Raw genomic sequence first — 18,468 nt, forward strand, 5'->3', positions numbered from 1 at the left:
ACATTTTAACATTTCTACAGACCTTCCTGGGATCATTAATACTGAGCACCATTTGCTGATCTTATGAGAATGCAATAAAAATGACCATTTTTGTTTTTTCCTTACTGTCTACATAAGAAGTTACAATCTATTCAACTTTAAGAAATGAATTTTAATGGTTTAAGATCATCTATAAGCCTTGGCAGGGTACATTAAAGGAGAAATGGCTGTATCTCAGTGCTTTTTTTTGGGGGGGCGGCGGGCACTTAACTGGATGACACAGAAGCGCACTGGTCGGATTCTCAGGTCTGAGGTGACGCGGTCTGCCCTACAGGTCTGTGCTTTGTGAACTTTGCAGCAGACCTGCACAGAGATGGTGCTTCCAGCCAGCCCTGGCAGTAACTGATTGACTAGCAAACTGTCTTGCAGCTCTTGCTGACATCCAGATGCAGCACTTACCTACGAGTCTGAGTCTGACCGTAGACGCTGATACCTCATTGGAAAAGAGGATTCCAATGTGGAACCCTGGTGCTACTTCGGTGCTCCTGACAGAAATGGTGTCTGCAAATGCTGCCGCTTGGACAATGGCCCTCTACAAACTATTTACTAAAATGTCTTTCGTGACAGAGAACAATAAAAATAAAAACCTTCCACCAGGTGGAAAGTCAAATGGAGCTAGGCAGTAGTTTGTTGGATGAAAAAAAGTAATACAAGAAATTCATTCGATTTGGCATAAAACTGCAACACTTCAGCTGTAATGGCCACCAAACATGCAATGAAATGAATCCAATTACTTTCACAAGTTTATGCCTCATGATGATGCCGCACTTCAAACCTTTGCCTTTTTTGTTTTTGGTGTTTTGAGCCAAGGAGAAAGAATCCTAAAGCCCTTGTTTCTGGATGGTCTGTCAAAGACCCGTAAGGTAGCCTCAGAGGAAGTGCTGAGGAGCCTCTGGAAGCACGCCTGGACCAGGAGTGAAGACTGGGGTCTGCCCTTCCACTGAGTGAATGACTGAGGGGTCCCCGCATCTGTTGAGATTCCCTACTGTGAAATCAGGGGACTGACAGGTGATTTCTGCAGCCCTTATGGTAGTCACATTTGATCTCCGAATCAGAACCCTTGATTGTATCTGAAGAACAAACATCATAATGTATTATTGAATGCCTTCAAACATATTCAGTCCTTATTTTAAGAAAATAATACATAGGTAAAAATTTTAAGAAATTAGAAAATCTTACTTTAATACGATTGGAGGAGAAGCCTATTATACAGATTGACCTATACATTGTCCTGCAGACAGTCCTGATCCCCATTGGCCTTCTAGACTTCATATTTAGTGAATAAGATAAACTGAAAATAACAGTAACACAAAACAAAACCCTATATAACAATGTTTAAAAGAGGACTATAAGAATTAAAAACCATTGTATCTCAGACTTTAATTATATGTAACTTAAAATGTTAAGAATACATATAAATGTGATACGTAATAAAAATCTTATAATGAAGTTCCATGATTTTGTTTCTGAAGTTAAAAAATAAGTTGACCTATAAAATAGATTACTATTCAGCAATAAAAAAGGAATGGACTACTGATATACATAACATGGATAAATCTCAAATGCACATGTGAAGTAAAAGAAGACAGACTCCAAAAGTTACCCAGAGGGTTATTCCATTTATATGATATCCTGGAAAAGGAAAAACATTTAGGGCAGAAAACATTAGAGATTACAAGGTGGGGGCTGGGGAGAGCGAGGAGGAAACCGACTCTGAAGATGCTCAGGGGAATTTTGTGCAAGATGGATCGTTTTATATCTTGATTATGGTGGTAGTTACAGGCCTATATGCAGTTTTTAAATCATAGAACTACATACTAATAACAGTACATTTAACTGTATATAAGTTACACCTCAATACACCTGCCTAAACGGCTTTCTTCACCAATATATGTCTGGTGCCCAAAAAAAGGACGAGAAGAGTCTTCTCACATTGTCAACTGGGAAGAAGAGAACGGCTGGTCCACAGGTTTGGGTTGTAGGAACTTGATGGGGAAGGCAAAATCCAGGGGTACTTTCAGAAGATTAAATAAGCTAAGAAGTTCTCCAACTTGCTGAGTTACATGGCAGGCACACACTGATGGGAAGGAGAGAGGAACCTGGGCAGGTCTGTGTTTGTGATGTGTGCCCAGAAGGGCTGGTGCCTTCCCTAGTCTTGCTCCACTAACTGCACCAGTCAGCAGCACACTCTCACTCACATGCCCTTGGCCCAGACTCCACCGTTAGGGCAATGAAATATCACACTTCTCCATTCAAGAACAGTTACCGAAACAAGATCTGTGTCTGTCTTTACTCTGCCTTCCAGTTAGTGCACTGTTAAACTACTCAGTAAGAGGTCTGCTTCTGAGCCAGATCACGGGGGGGAGAGTTTTAGACATCGCCTGGAGGGTGACGTGCACACAAGGGGAAAGCACCCTCAGTGAATGGAGGGGCAGGAAGCCGACTGACATCTCTAGTTCTGGGCTCAGTCCTGTGTTGAGTTAGTGTTCACTCTGGGAGGATACATGTGTATAAAATGGGAAGAGATGATGAAACATATTTAAACAAAACAAAAGAACGATTTGCAGAATGAACAAACAGGACTGAGAATCACACCGTCTAGAGAACCAAGAGGGGCCGCTCCAGCGTGGTGCATCTGGGGATGGTGAGGGGGTTTAATTTTACCACACAGCCCGGGTTAGGCATCTTGGAAACTACATTTTTGGGGTAAATCAGGAGAGCCTGTTCCAGTGGGAATACCAGCCTACAGGGTTGGATTGCTAGCACTAGCCAGGCTGACCAGATTCCTCTAATTTCGGGGCATGAAGCAGAAACGTCAGTGGCTAAAGGGCATCACTGCTCTTTCCCCGCCCCCGCCAAAAAAAAATGCGAAAAGGCAGGAGGTATCCCATAGGTTACAGGGCAATGGGCTAATTGGCTAGAGTGATCTGGCCTCCTATCAGCCTCCTGACCTGGTGTCGTGGCTTCTTCTGTGGAGAAGCCAACGTGAGAGAATTGGAAGAAATGTACTTTAGTCCCCAGTCACAGGTGAGTCTAGGGTTTTATGAACACATTTTGTCTTTTCGGACTTCACCTCTGAAAAAGTGAGTAGATAGCAAAGTCTACATAAAATAAAATATATTTTATCTGTTGCACTGAAAATTATGATTGTTAAAATCTGAACTGAAAGCAGGTATTCGTGAATGTATTTTGGAAAAGAGAACAATGGAATTACCCAAACTTTTAAATAATAAAAAAGCTTCACAGAGAACATTCACTTCAACCACTTTCCCAACCATCTAAGTTTCATTACACTTTAAATCTTTGAGTACTTAACTGGGATTTACAGACAATAACTAGAACAGGAAGGGAGCTGATGATGAGGAAAGAACAGATACTTACTTCTACGCTGGGACTTTGCATTCTTCATAAACCAGCCCAATAAAAATAACGTTGTTTGATGATTTAAGCTCATTTATTTATTTTTGTGGCACTGGGTGATCCATCAGTATTGAAATAGAAATAAAAATTATTTTAATATTTTAAACTAAAATAATGGTTCTCCCTTTACATAAATACACCTTGAACAAGAGGTATCAGGAAAAGACAAAGGATCCTGCTGGCACAGCTTTGAATCCGCTGGGACATCACTGAAATGTATTAGAACACACACCACTGCTTTACTCAATGCTAGGTGCAGCTTATCAAGCTATCAAAGAGAACCTGCTGAATATACCGTGTCTCAGAAAAAAATTCTTTGTATTAACTAGAACAAGGTTAATAAACATTATAACTGTTCATAAAAGGATTCTGTGATTAATATATTTCCACAACTTGCTGGAGCTTGTACTGATTAGTCTTTGCCAAAGAACCTTTCCCAGCTGCATTCAGCAATATCCTGGAATGACAACCCTGTCAAATTAACTTGAAAACATCTAACGTTTTATTCACTTAGTTCCCTGGGTAAAAAAATGCCATACTTCTTATTATGTTGTGCCGGTGATCTATCTTCTTCTTTAGAATAAAATAATGGGGATAACATAAGATTTATTGGTGGAGAGCTATAGTTTTTATGCATATAATGTCTATAACACTGTTACGCGTAAGTCTTTCAAGCAACATTATCTCTTCCAAATACAAAACATACAACTTATACAAAACACTGAGAAAACATTCCCAAAATTGGGTAAGTTGAATACTAAAGGTATAGATAATTCATTATGAGTAATAACTGTTTAAGGCTAAACTAACCACATTATTCTACTTTTTAACATGTAAAATGTTTGCATTTTCATCCTGCAGAAAAGGAAGAAATTTTTTTAGTAACTCTGATTTTAAACATTAAATTCAAAGGTTTCTGATTGTTGTCTGTTGCGTCAATGGTTTTTATTACCTGTGTGGCTGTAAGGGGCTGGCGGATCTTAATGAACTGGCCCTATCAATTAGCTCTTAGGAGGCGTTAAAATCACCCATGACCATTAGTTTCTTCTACATGTTTAGGAAAATCCACCATAGGAAAAATCCTCGCAAGTAAAAAAGAAAATGTTTTTAGGATTTCACTTCAGAGGGTATATTTTTCCTTATTTAAGTACACATTTGTGTTTAAGAAGGGTGGGAGTGGAAACAGCACCCACAAACGTTTGGCTGTAAAATTCTAAGGTATTATGTAATGTGTCCACATATTAATTCTTTATATAGCACTTATAAACACAGAAAAATATTGTGTGTGTGCGTGCATGTGTGTGTGTGTTCCAATAGAAGTGGGGAAGGGGACATTCAATATCTCTCAATTTACATGAAGTACCCGGTTAGCTTTTTGTGAATAAAATAGTAGTAATTTAAAAATTCTGACACCTCCCACAAGCTTCTTTTAAGTCTTATAAATGAAATACTTCTTTAAATTAAAGATTTAGACAGGTTTACAAGGTTGCCTGAGATCACACAGGAACATCATAATATATGTGTCTAAAGAGTATAGTAGTTTGATAATCTATAAATCACTTTATCTTTATCATTATTGCAAAGCCAATAAAAGCCAAACATCTCACATACATGTACATTTCTTCACATTTCTGCATTTTAGCAAATCACAATTACCAAACTTTAAAGTTTTCACATGTTTATCTCAAAATAAAAATAAAAGTTTAATATATATTTTCTAATGTGTCATTTAAAAAAAGCATTAATGAATTTCAAACAAATTAGCCAATAAACCAGCAAAAAAATGTGGCCATTTTCAATTGATACAATTAATTTCTCTAAGAGGGGTGGGTCATAACGTTTTATTTATTCAAGTTTTGTCACTTTTTGCAAAAATAAATTAACTTTCTAGTTTATCATCAATTCAAAAAACAATCCCAAGGAGATAAAACATTATAAATATCAAGAATTATCTCTAAACTTTTCTTATTATTTATTAGTATTACTACATAAAATGATACTTAATCTTTTATAGTAGAGATTTGGGAAGCTATTGTTAACTTCTGTGTTAGAAAAAAAGATAATTTCAATATTACATATTTTTACATAATGCAGTTCCTAACAGCATTTTTCAAAACAGAAGTGTAAACTTAAAGAACCATGACAAAGGAAAAATGATGAATTAATACAACAGCCCTCCATTCTTATCTTCAAACATTAAAATTATTGAGCTATTTATTTTCACTATAAATAAGAAATGTTAACTGGACATTTAAATGATCAGACCACTAGTCAAAACTATGAAGCAAGAGCCACTCTACGACGACATGAATTTTTCTTTTTCAGTAGTGGATGCTAGAATATAACCAGCGAGGAAAGCAAACCCATGGTCCCCGTTTCTGCTCTTCGTTCATTTAGTTGTGTTGACTAAATGTGGCAAAGTCAGATTTGCTGGTGATGAACTCAGGATAAAATGGGAAAAATGTGAACCTTGACCTTTTTAACACCACTTAAAAATCAGAACCAGACCTGTCAGTGCACCGCCCCACTGCCTATCGCCTAACAAATTGGTAACCTGATCTCCCTCCCCTGAATAGAAAGTAGGCTTGTCAGAGGCTAAGCTGAGCAGCAAACACCCGACAAGGCTGAGCTGAGCAGCAAACTCCCCAAAGCAGGGAAAGACCCCAAGTGTAAAGTCAAACTTCATATGATACCTTGAGTTTACAACAGTGTGAGATGTTAAAAATAGTTTTGAACATTGTTTCCTTTGCCTTGTTTTCATATTTCATTTGCAAAACATAGTACAGAAGATAGAGTTTTTGACCGAACGAGAAAGGATGTTTACATTTTTATTGCCGGAGCATAGAAACGCCATCATCTGTGCTCCCCACCTCCACGCTCCCATCTCTCTCTCTTCAGGGATTATCATTTTAAATTGACCAAAATATCCTAACTTAATCAGTCAGCACTTACCACAGACATAAACTGCTTTCTGTAAGAAATATTCCTCAATTAAGGTTTCTTGAGAACTTTATCTTCTTCATTTTGTCCTTAATTATAGAACCTTGTATTTCCTATTTCCCTTTCATTTCTCCAACCTAGCAGATTTGTAATAGTGGAAAAATCACTGCTAGGAATATTACAAATACTTGGTGTCAAGTCTAGTACAGAATTGAGTTTGTGTATTTCCAGGAAGAACAAAGACTGCTGAAAATATCTGTTGTCTTCTATTTCTATTTTATTTTAAACTGGAAAACCTGGTACTAGGCAAAAATGAGGTGAAATTTTACAACAAATTAAGCTAGAGTGATAAAATCCATGAAGGAAGAAGAGAAGCAGATTAAATGACATTTAAAAATATCCAAGCCTTCATTTGATTAACTTTAATCTAATTATAAAAAGTTGCTGCTCACTTCCCTACCAAACAAGGAGACCTCAGAATGCTTAGGTTAAAAAAGAAAAAAAGAAAAAAAGAACGAAAGGAAAAAAGAGGTTAGAGAAGCAAAAATAACGCTGAATTAAAGCACTTGGAGGCCAATGGCTTTGAACCTGGGCTCCACCAGTCATTCCACCCAGCGAGGCAGTCTGCACAGGCTTGGACTCCTGTTAACAGAGCCCTCATTGTTTCCAAAGGCAGCTAGAAAAATGCTGCTTTATATCTCCTCACACCACAGGCTCCGCGCACAGCCCCAAGAAAAGGTGGCTGAGGGCGTACAATCCACAGGAAGAAAAAAAAATGCATGGCTATATATACAGCCCCCAGCCCCACACCCTACCAACACAGAAAAACACTACCCCAAACTCAATTCCTGGCTGGCAAACTGTGGTAAAGGATGTTATGGTGGTGCATAATTTATAACTGGAAATTTCTGATTCATGTGGGATTTGGGGCATTTCTTTGCCCTTTACCCACCACCTCTCCGTTTCCACCTCAAGCACAGGGAGGTGAAAGCTGTCAGGCAGTGGGGCCGAAGCCATCAGGCAGCGAGGAGATAAACACTGCATTTTTGAGAGTGCAGTTATTCCACACCTGTTTAAAATGTTTATATAGTAATTAAAGATTAATGCTTATTCCAGACCAGATAAATATTAGACAGTGCAAGTGTGTATATACATATATGAATCTGCAATGCTGCAGAGAACAAAGATTTTATTGTATCAAGCTTACTTAGCAAAGGGTATACATTTTAAAAAGGCCTGAGCTTCACAAAGTTTACATTACAGAGGGGAAAAAAGGCTTAAAAATGTTAAGTGGTTGGAGCTACTGAGTGCCATACAGAGAGCAGGTAGTTAGCAGTGAGTATGAGCTAATTCTGCTGCTAATCATTTGGTTTTCTATTTATTAAAGGGCAGGTCTCAGTTTACTCCTGAGCGGCAGCCAGTTCAATGGGCCACTCTGAATTGTTTCCCGAAGTTCAACAATTAAGCCTGCTGAGACCAAGAAAAAGAAAATAATTAAGCTTTACAAATGTAGTAGTTACAATATAAAAGTTGTATTTTTAAAAAAGGTAATGCATGAACTGTGTTTGGTGAAGAGCTCTGGGCCACACTACAGCACCAACATCCCAGAAAACAGCAGGAAGCCTGCTCGGTGAGCAGATGCAGCTGAACCTGGGGAGTACACTTGGCCACACAGTGCCCCCCAGGCACCCCTAAACCCCTATGGTCAGCACATACAGCATGGACAGTGTGCTTGCTCAAGAAGGAGAATCATCTAACACACACCATGCTCATTGGATGATAACAACAATATATTCCTTGGTTTATAATTGATTGTTTTGTTAACTTTTAAATTAACAATAATTTTAAAAAAGTTAAAACAATCGGTGGTGTTGTATTTCAATTTATGTAAAAATTATGCTCCTGACAAATTACATGGATATATTTAGCTACATTTCCCAATTCACTGACCATAATTTACAGAGACTCATTGTATTCCACTCTGATGATATTAATTCTGGTGAAATCTTTAATAAATGCAAAAGTTACTTTGAACTCAAAAAAGTTGTAAATTGTGACTATTTTAAAAGTTACAATGTTCACATACTGCATTTTCTTATACGACATGCTAATAGGGTCAACTAAGGATTACTTTTAAAAGTAGTTAAATAAGTCTCTTTAAACATTTTCTAAAAAGAAATTATTTTCCTTTGTGAAATATTAACCAAAACATATTTTACTTACACTAGTATAGGGCAATACAATCAATTAGGTGTGTGTTTAAAAAGATCGATCGGTAAGATGATGTCAGCCTGACAGATATGATACAGTGGGCAGGCAAACATAGACAGGAGCAATTTGTACAAATCTAGAATCCATTTATCTGGCTTTTACAACATTGTAGACGCAGACTACCAGAATATTTTCATCCTAACACTCACCAGCTTACTGACACCTACCCAGCCAAAAGCCAGAACCCCGGACATTCCCTAAGCACTGAAGAAGGTCCTGTCACAGAGATCTCTAGAAACAAGTGGATACATATCTTAGAGGATAGGGAGATAAGAGAAAATTTCCCTCTATTAATTAGGTAATTGTAAATTATTCATAAGCATAAGATGTTTAGTAAGTCAGTATATCAAAAGAAAAGTCTGAGAAAACAAATCAGAATAAAAGTTAAAATTGAGAGGTAAAATGATAAAGAAAACACACATTGAGGAATACTGGTAATAGAAGGCAGGATTTTTGGAGGTACAAGAAACACTCCTGTGTTATTTGTAGGTGTCCCTCGTGTCTGTGGATGGGTGATTCCCCCAAATGATGGTCCTAGGAAGGGAGGCTCCTAAATGCTGACTTTCCTTCTCAACAGCTGTTCTTTTTTTTTTTTTCCTGGAGTCTCGCTCTGTCGCCCAGGCTGGAGTGCAGTGGCACGATCTCGGCTCACTGCAACCTCTGCTTCCCCAGTTCAAGCTATTCTCCTGCTTCAGCCTCCCGAGTAGCTGGGACTACAGGCACCCGCCAGCATGCCGGCTAATTGTTGTATTTTTAGTAGAGATGGGGTTTCACCATATTGGCCACGCTGGTCTCGAACTCCTGACCTTGCGACCTGCCCGCCTCGGCCTCCCAAAGTGCTGGGATTACAGGCGTGATCCACCGCGCCCAGCCCTCAACAGCTGTTCTGCCGTCATGTTTACCCACTACGTTTCTTCACCAGTCTATTCTAAATGTCTAATCAGGTAACCTGGGACATATTTTCCTACATCGATGAAGTAAATATGGGGTAAATACACACACGGATGAGCCAAGGAAGGCCGCAGTGACCCCGGTTGAATGCATTTAGTTTCCTAGACCCTTCATCACAAGATTGCCTCACATTCAGGGAGCAAAAATGGATGGATGGAAATTGAGAGCGATATTTTGCAGAGCACTGAGGTAGCATGTCTATATTTCTTACTTTATTTAATAATTTTTAGTATTCTTTAAGAATTTTACAGATGAAAAATTTTATCTCAAAGTCACCAAAATGGCAGAGTTGGGATTCACTCCTACATCTCTGAACTCAAGTGTAGGGCTCTTCCCAGTATAATGTGCTGCAAAGGTTACAAGTAAATGCTTAGTGGCTCCAGAATGTGCTGAATATATTATGTATGGTTGTGAATTCAGAGGCTCAATATCCAGATAAAGTAGCTCTATAACTTCGAATCTTGTAAGGCAGTAATTGTACATTATTTGAAATCAGAAAATTATGAATATGTTTAAAATATTCATTTTACTCATAATTTGTATCTACTCTCCTTCTAAAAATGATTTAATACGTTCTTACAATATGAACACGTACAAGTGAAATAATAAAGTGCAAAAGAAATATTAAAATAGGGATATGAAACCATCCGTGACAGTGGGGAAATGCCCCAGAGCTCTGCATAGGATTGTTAAAGCTTATAAGCACCATCTTTTCACTCTCTGAGAAGATGAGGCAACTGCAGCAGGAAAAGGCCCTGCTTGGGGAGATAGCTCAGGCTGCTTGTATAAAAGAAAAATACTAGTTCTTTAGGGAATGCTTTTCTCTGGCACTAGGTACATAAGGTCTCATACATGGATACTGATTAACGCAAGTGGGAAGGTTTTCAAAGTCGTAGATTGTTCCTTTCTTTGTCCCTGTTTTTTAAGTAGCGTTCCTAAATAAAAATCAAGGACGTAAGTCACAGGCAGGCCACAACGAGAGGAGGAGGTGATCCATCTGTGGCTCAGGTATGTTTCTCTATGGTGATCTAACTTGAGGCCGACTGGGGGTTTAGACAGCAAAGAAGAGGGTGGCATGGGGTCATTCTTTCAACAGTAGTTACTTCAGAGTCACTTGTGGCAGGAGCTGAAGGGCTGTCAAGGTCTTGCTCCTGGTGAATGTCTGGTATTTAGGTATTTGAACTGTTGATCTGCGTAAGAACCACAGCCTTTAGATATTCAGGCAGTTTCTGACAATGGTTAGAAATAATGAAAAACCTGCGACCATTTTACTTCTGCTTCTCAGCAAGGGAGGAAAATAAGTAGCAAAAACACTTACAGGCAGAAAGAAACTTCTAATGTTAAAAAATAAAAAAGAAATGGGTACAGAACCCAGTGTTTGGGGGCACAGTGTGGAAAAGGAACATTTAGTGGATGATATCTCCCTCACACTCTGTGGAGGACCCACTGATCCCCGGCTCTCACACCTGGATGTGCTACTGTTACAAAAGCAGGAAGACTAATTTCTTGGCACATTTTTTCCACACACTCTGGACAGGAGAGGGCAGCCAAACAGCCCCGCATGCCTGGAGGGTCCTTCTGCCGCAGGGTGGGTACAGCTGAGACGGCTCAGACCACGACTGTCTGCTGTCCACTCTCCCCAAGTAGGTAGTGCCTGTTCTCTCACAGGTTGTGCCTGAGGCCTGCTTTCCTGGGCAGATGGGAAGACCATGCCAGGACAAGAGCCACACAGGGCTGGCGTCTGCCAGGTGTGTCTGGCACTTGAGTTGAAGGGTTTAATTCAGTGGCCCTTTAATGTCATTTTCCTCTTTCTGTCCCTCCTTGCTCATCAGTGCTGGATGACACCCCACGATCAACACAGCAGGTTTGTACAGAGAAGTGCACTTGGTGGTGACAGCTATGTCACTGGACACTGAGTAAGAAACTAGGAGATCCATTCTATGAGCTCTTCCAGAAGAGCTAAGGATGAGCACTTCATCCAGCTTGTACTTTCAGCAATGAAGATATGCCCAACCCTTAGAAGCATGATATACACCTGTGCCAATCAAGCCACAATCTCAATCTTCCTCCCCCACCCCAGCCCCACAAACACCTACACACACGCATACAAAGCACAGCTGCAAAATAGTCCAAGCCAAATCATCATAGTGGCTCTTTGCTTGTGATTTAGGATGCCTCAGATTGGCTGTGTGAGTACAGTCTCAGCACATTTTGTCTTTTAAGGGAAGGAACTATTTAGTTCAGTGCCAGTTATCTTGAGATAAATATCTTTAAATATGCTCTTCCTTATACATACTCTTTTTAATAGAATAATTATTTTTGCTACGCCCAAGACACACCTATGAAGTTTAAGATGTCACTTAGAAATAATATCCAAAACAAATGCAAAACACACAAACACACACTATTTATTAAATTAAGCCATATTAAGAGTAAAGTTTTATTTTTTCAGAAGGCAGAAGTGATACTTTTTTAACCAACTAACCTATGTAAACAAAAGTAAACACAAACAGGGCCCAGGGAACTAATAATGTCACCTGTTCCAAATGCCAGATAGGTGTCTGGGTCTGCTGCAGACATTTACTATTTTGCATATGAAACAAATCGAGGTTTGGATGGCTTCCGCTAATTAGAGAGAAATGCCTATCCTTTCCAAACTGCATTCACCCATCCATATCACTATCCCCCAGCACACACACACACACACACACACACACACACACACTCTTAAACCACTGTCTAATTACTCTGAACATCCACAAGGACAGTTAACAAGTACCAAGGGTTAAAAGGGGCTGGCCAGAAAGGGGAGGGGAGAACAAGCTGGGGGACCCTCCAGCTGGGACCTGTTTGTGACTTCTCGGCCTCACTGTTTGAGACTTTCTGGCATTTTTATTGCCTGTTGTCTCAGTGATAATGTGCATAGAGATATATTAAAAACCTAAGTGAATACGTTCAAGGAAAGAAAAAGAGTAGGTCATTAGAAAACAGAGAAAGAACATTAATTTTGAAACGGCATGTACAGAGAATGTAATATTTTAATTTTAAAAATTGCCGTGAGAATATGAGTTAAGGCCATTATTATTTCAAGTGAGTACTTCGGGGAATACAGTCAAATAAATAACAATAAATGATGTTCCCTGAAATGAGGAGCTGAAAGAAACCTTTGGTAAACTGGACTTTTTCTATCCTTCTTTGTTACAGAAATTACTTTCTTTCATGAAATTATAAAAAGGTTCATCTACCAATTTTATAATAGAAAAACGTAATGATCCTTGTTTTAAACATACTTGATACTTGTTCCATGCTAAATACGATAAAACTGCTGTCCTAAGCTGCTGTTGCTAATAGTAACGAAAGCCAATTATGACGTATTCTTGTAAGGATTTTTTAAAAACAGTTACAAACGGCGCAATTATTTTCCTATTACTCACATAATAATACTTTCTACAAGATCATAGTCCACATTAACAACACGGCGAGTTACCTGCCTTCTTTTCATTTTTCTTTTGTGAATGAGGACGAAGATACTGCTATCAAAGCCAGCCAGCCCAGACGTGCTGGCACTATCCTCTTTCTGTGAGATGCTATGAGCACCTACAGTCAACAGATTATTTATTAGGCAAGAGAAGCATTTAATTCTAACTTCTGGCTAGCAAAGCATCCTCCTTTCCCTATTACTGGACAATTACTTTCTCAGATCCCCTCTTTCAAATTAATCTTTCCCTCATCCATGGTCCTCTCTATCCCAGCTGTCACCCTCTCTGTCTTCTGGCAGTGGACAACAACGCCCTTGGCACAGCCCACAGCACAAACACTGGCCGGAATGCAGTGCTGAGCTTAGCTGGGCTGAGCACATCCACCGGTCTGGCTAGCAGGGATTGCTTGTTTTCACAAAGGGAACAGATAATATTTTAACTGTAATAATTCAGTCCATATTAACTAGAATAATTCAGTACTTATAATTTATATTCTTTTGCCTGTGACTTGCATGATTCGTGATGTATGTGCCCAATATCCAAGAAAAATGATATTTATGCTTTATGGAAAGGTTGAAGAAGTGAACACATTTGTTAGTAACTGGACTCCTTTTAGCATTTTTTCCCCAATTGCTCTGTCAGAACTGACTCTTTTTGCAGGGATATGATAGTCCTATGGATAAAATAGCCCACATTTGCTAGCTACTTGTGACAACGTCCAAAAAGGGTACAATATATCACTGAAACAGCCCACAAACTGGCTAGTCACATTATTTATTACGAGCCACACATGTGACAAATTATTTAACTCAGTTGATCCTAATAAGTCAAAGAGCAAGCAATTAGCTAACTCAGTCAGAGGGCTGTTTGTGGCAATTTATAGATGCGCTCAAGCTGTCCCAGCACTTCAAAGCCCCATTAAGGGGAAACCTTTTAATGACTCACTTGAGATGACAAGTATTACACAGCACATATGGCAGTCAGGAATTTGGCAGCCTATTCTGTTACACTCTGCCCGCCCCCAGCCCCCGACAGCTGTTTACAAGTTTTCAGTCTCTGCGCCTTGCTGTTGTGAGCAGCCACAGGGCTGCAGGCGCAGGAGGCATGGTATTTTCTAGAGCAACAAGTGGCAGTAGATTCCTGTATCACACCGGTTTCTGGGAACCGCTGAAATCCCCACTCTTTCGTGGGTCTGTGTGAATTGTTTCACAGGAAAGATAGAGACACCTAGACAGTGAGGGATGGCCCAGGTGGCATTCGGCAAGTCGCCTCCTCCAACTCTGTCTCAGTTCTTTAAAGGCAACGTGAAGCTATTATAATAAAAACTTATCTCCCTACAGGGCCGTTGGTAGAATTAACGAACTAAATGTTAGCAAAACGCTTTGAAGATGAAAAGGGTTATCTATACCAGTCCTAAAGGTTATTACTATGCATTGCAACACTGCTGCCTGTCAGAGGGTGTTTGCATTTGACCTCCTCCCACCACTTCTCCTTAAGAAAATTTTCACTTGGGCTGGACCCACATCCACATCCTTAATTCCATCGCCAACCATCCTGCCCCACCTTTGGAAGAATAGTGCAATGCCACAACTAAACTGTGCAATAAGGGAATGGAATTTTGAGCAACAACTTCCCAGAAGGATGCCTATATTGGGGCCACTTTTTCCCTGGAAACAGGGCACACAACAAGCTTAGACAGTGAGAAATGAAATGCCAGCTGACATACTTGGTAATTTTATTATTGTCCACAATATTCAGGCAGCACTGAAGAAACTAGCACTAAGACTGAAGGACTGAAAAAGACAGGAAAATGAAGATTTTACTATGTAAGAAGCTGAGAGACACAAATACCGTATCAGTGCACTAAATTTTTAAGCAGTAAAGATCCTCTTTATCTGTGATTTCAAGTACTTCAGTAATGCCAGCTTGGTGAAAGACAAGCGTAATCAAGAGGAGAAGCTGGTGACAGCAGGAAAACACAACACCCTACCCTGTTTGGATGGGGCCACAATTTACTAAGAAAAGACAAGTGCCAACCTCTACCAAAGTACCAGAACTCATCAAATCCTCTTATACCACACACTCGCTTTATTCACGTGAAACAATCAATCAATGGTGCTTTTGTATTCCCCAAGGGCCACAGCTGTATTAGGGCCATAGTGTAATTACAGCTTGCAGGAGGCAGACGGACCAGTGGGAGGAAGGGTGACCACTGTCTCGAACAGGGCACCGGCCTCCAGAGACGACCTGCTTGGAGGTGCGCCACCCCACAGGGATCGCACAGCCACTTGGCCTCCGGTGCTAGGAGTCACTCTGTTCTGGACTTCACTTTTAGTTCTTCACTGTGGCTTGATGGAGTTTCAAGTTTGTTATTTTGATTATATAGAAAAGTTTAATGCAAGAAATGTTAGGCTGGTAGAAAGAAATGTGAAAATCAACAGATAGTATAGAAAAAATGGTGGAGAGGTGAACATTTAAGTTGTGGTTTAAACTTTCAATTCTTCCTCCCTAATACTCCTTAGTAAAAAGAGGGTCGGTCCCCTTATACTCAAGTACTATCAAAATCCCATGTATTATGGGGCAATTTCTCAATTATATTATTTTGAAGAACTAAGTACTACGTTGGAGTGGTGGAGAGAGAGGACACGATAGTTTGAAATAACATTAATTAATCCTAGTTTCCATGCTTCAAGGGTCACACAAGAGAATCTCTTGAAGAGATAAAAATGTAGCTGTCATTTTATGAGTATGCTCTTATAAGAGTTATATGTCAGTAACCCTTTAAAAAAGCAATATATTAGGAAGCTAGGGGAAGCATGACAATATTTAATATACATGTGTATATATAAAATATGTATATATAATATACATCAGCACACGTCCTCATATATGCACTGAAGACTCATGGCTTGGGATAGACTTCCCTTTGGCAGCACTAGCAATGGATTTGAAAGCCCTGTGTGAAAATGTGCTCTAGAAAACAGATGACCAAAAAGTGTCTTGTAGTAATAAAGACATTGATGCTGAGGATGTGTTAAAGGATATTGAATAACATTGGTTTTCAAAATGTGAGAAGAAACAACCCCAATGTTTGGAAATATTTTAATGTTATTTTACAAATGTATGCATAGCTATTCAGTAAATTAAACATTTAAAGTCACTTGACCATTTTGTCCACATTCTTAAAAGTTTAAATATTCAGTTGGCTTAGAAAATTTTTTGTTTCTTCTCATGTGGAAAACATGGGACTGCCCCCATTTGGGTTACCTGTTCTTGGGTATATAAAATTCAAAATAAAAAGAATAATATCCAGTAGAGTTCTATTCAAACAAGTCCTTTGAAGTTAATAAATTTAAATTGACAACCTCAATTTTGATGTTTGTAATATTTGAATATCTCTGATTTGGGATATTCACATATTTGAATAACTCTGATTTAACCAAATACATTTTATATTGAAGTCTTTTTTTCTATTTACACACACATACACACATAGACTGGAAAGATATGTATCAACACAATCTCTGAATGTTAGAATTTAAAAAAAATTTCAAACGTGTATAAGTGCCACAAGAGGTATTACAGAAAAATTGTAGCACACTCCCCCCCGACACACAAATAAAACCCACAGCACTAGATATTACTGTCTTAAAACCTTTAAAAATCAGAATTATATTGGCAGATTCAAAATCTTAAGAAATTGTCAGATTTTAATATTCTTATCACTATTCTTAAAGTCACTATCTTGTGTGTCAAGATGTTTTCAATGGGTTTTTATCCTTGTAATACTGCCAAATATTTTCACAATTTCTATTGCCAAATATTATGCCAAAGCAAAATTTACTCAAAATAATAATAGCACATTGTTAATCACATGTTTAAAAATACGTGAGCATAGCTGGGCATGGTGGCTCACACCCATAATCCCAGCACTTTGGGAGGCCGAGGCCAGTGGACCACCTGAGGTCAGGAGTTTGAGACCAGCCTGACGAACATGGAGAAACCCCGTTTCTACTAAAAATACAAAATTAGCCGGGCATGGTGGTGCATGGCTGTAATCCCAGCTACTCTGGGGCAGAAGAATCGCTCGAACCCGGAAGGCAGAGGTTGCGGTGAGCCGAGATCGCGCCATTGCACTCCAGCCTGGGCAACAAGAGAGAACTCTCTCTCAAAAAAAAAAAAAAGAAAAGAAAAGAAAAGAAAAGAAAAAAAAATGTGAGCATAAATAATGCAGTCTTCTACTATATTTTCATTTAAGAAAAACTGTTAAAAGAATTGGCTGGGTGTGGTGGCGGGCACCTGTAATCCCAGCTACTAGGGAGACTGAGGCAGGAGAATCGCTTGAACCCCGCAGGCAGAGGTTGCAGTGAGCCGAGATGGCACCATTGCACTGCAACCTGGGCAACAAGAGCGGAACTCTGTCTCAAAAAAAAAAAAAATTCTGTTATACAGAAAAGGACACTTTCTAACTGTGTTTTCTGCTATGCTCAGGAGCTGAAGGTGATGAGAAAAAAAGCCGTGTTTGAAGTGAAACATAAAAGAGGTAACTTTTTGATTTATACATTCTTTAACCTAAGGATGTAATCCTTATGATATAATAACTAGGCTCTGAAAATAAATGTGGTGATTTGTTAAAGAACTAAACTTAGAGCCAGGTTGTCAGGAGGCTGTGCTGTTAGGCTGGTAGAAAAGAGAGGAGGTTTGAGTAGAAAGACTAGGCTTCATGCCTAGCTCTTAGACAATTCCTGAACTTCTGAGATCTTTATCTCCCTCACTTCGAATGGTAATAACAATACTAACTTGTGCTATTGTGAGAAGTGATGAAAGGAGGTTATTCATAGGGAAAGCCTTCTGGAAACTCAATATAAATATAAATACAATATAAATGCTAGATGTGGGACATTTCTGTTTGTTAGTTCAAAAAACTTTTATTTGGAATATACCATAAAATCAAATGCTTTCCTTCTTTTTTGATTTCTAGTAAAAAAATAAGACAATTAATTCTCCTGTGTAAAGAGGTTCTCTGATCATCTTTACCCCTTCCTACAGTGGACAAACCAGGAGAAAGTGACCACATTGTTAAAAAATGCCCTGAGAACCGTTATGGCTGAAACACCAGTGTGATTTGACATCCTGTATCTCCTTTGTTTTGGAACTGTGGTCCTCTCAGAAGTTCTGGCTCTGGTCTCTGACATGCTGATGGACAGCAGGGTAAGACTTTCTTCCCTCTTCAGTGTCACCTTGGAAATCTGCCTGCTGGGGCTGACCATCACATCCCAGCCGGTGAAGGAAGGGAACGAGTTCACGTAACATTTCTTCCATCGAACAGCCAGAGCCATAGAAGTCTCGGTGTGCTGTTGATTCCCAG

General features: G+C 39.2%; 1 protein-coding gene across 3 annotated transcripts in view; it reads right to left on the reverse strand.

Annotated features, from left to right (window-relative positions):
* Positions 1–18,468, reverse strand: part of GMDS (GDP-mannose 4,6-dehydratase) — a 682,863-nt gene that overhangs the window by 295,702 nt on the left and 368,693 nt on the right. The gene's annotated exons all lie outside the window — the stretch shown is intronic.

The sequence above is a fragment of the Nomascus leucogenys genome, chromosome 8 (assembly GCF_006542625.1).
Source record: "Nomascus leucogenys isolate Asia chromosome 8, Asia_NLE_v1, whole genome shotgun sequence".
NCBI classification, from domain to species: Eukaryota; Metazoa; Chordata; class Mammalia; order Primates; family Hylobatidae; genus Nomascus; species Nomascus leucogenys.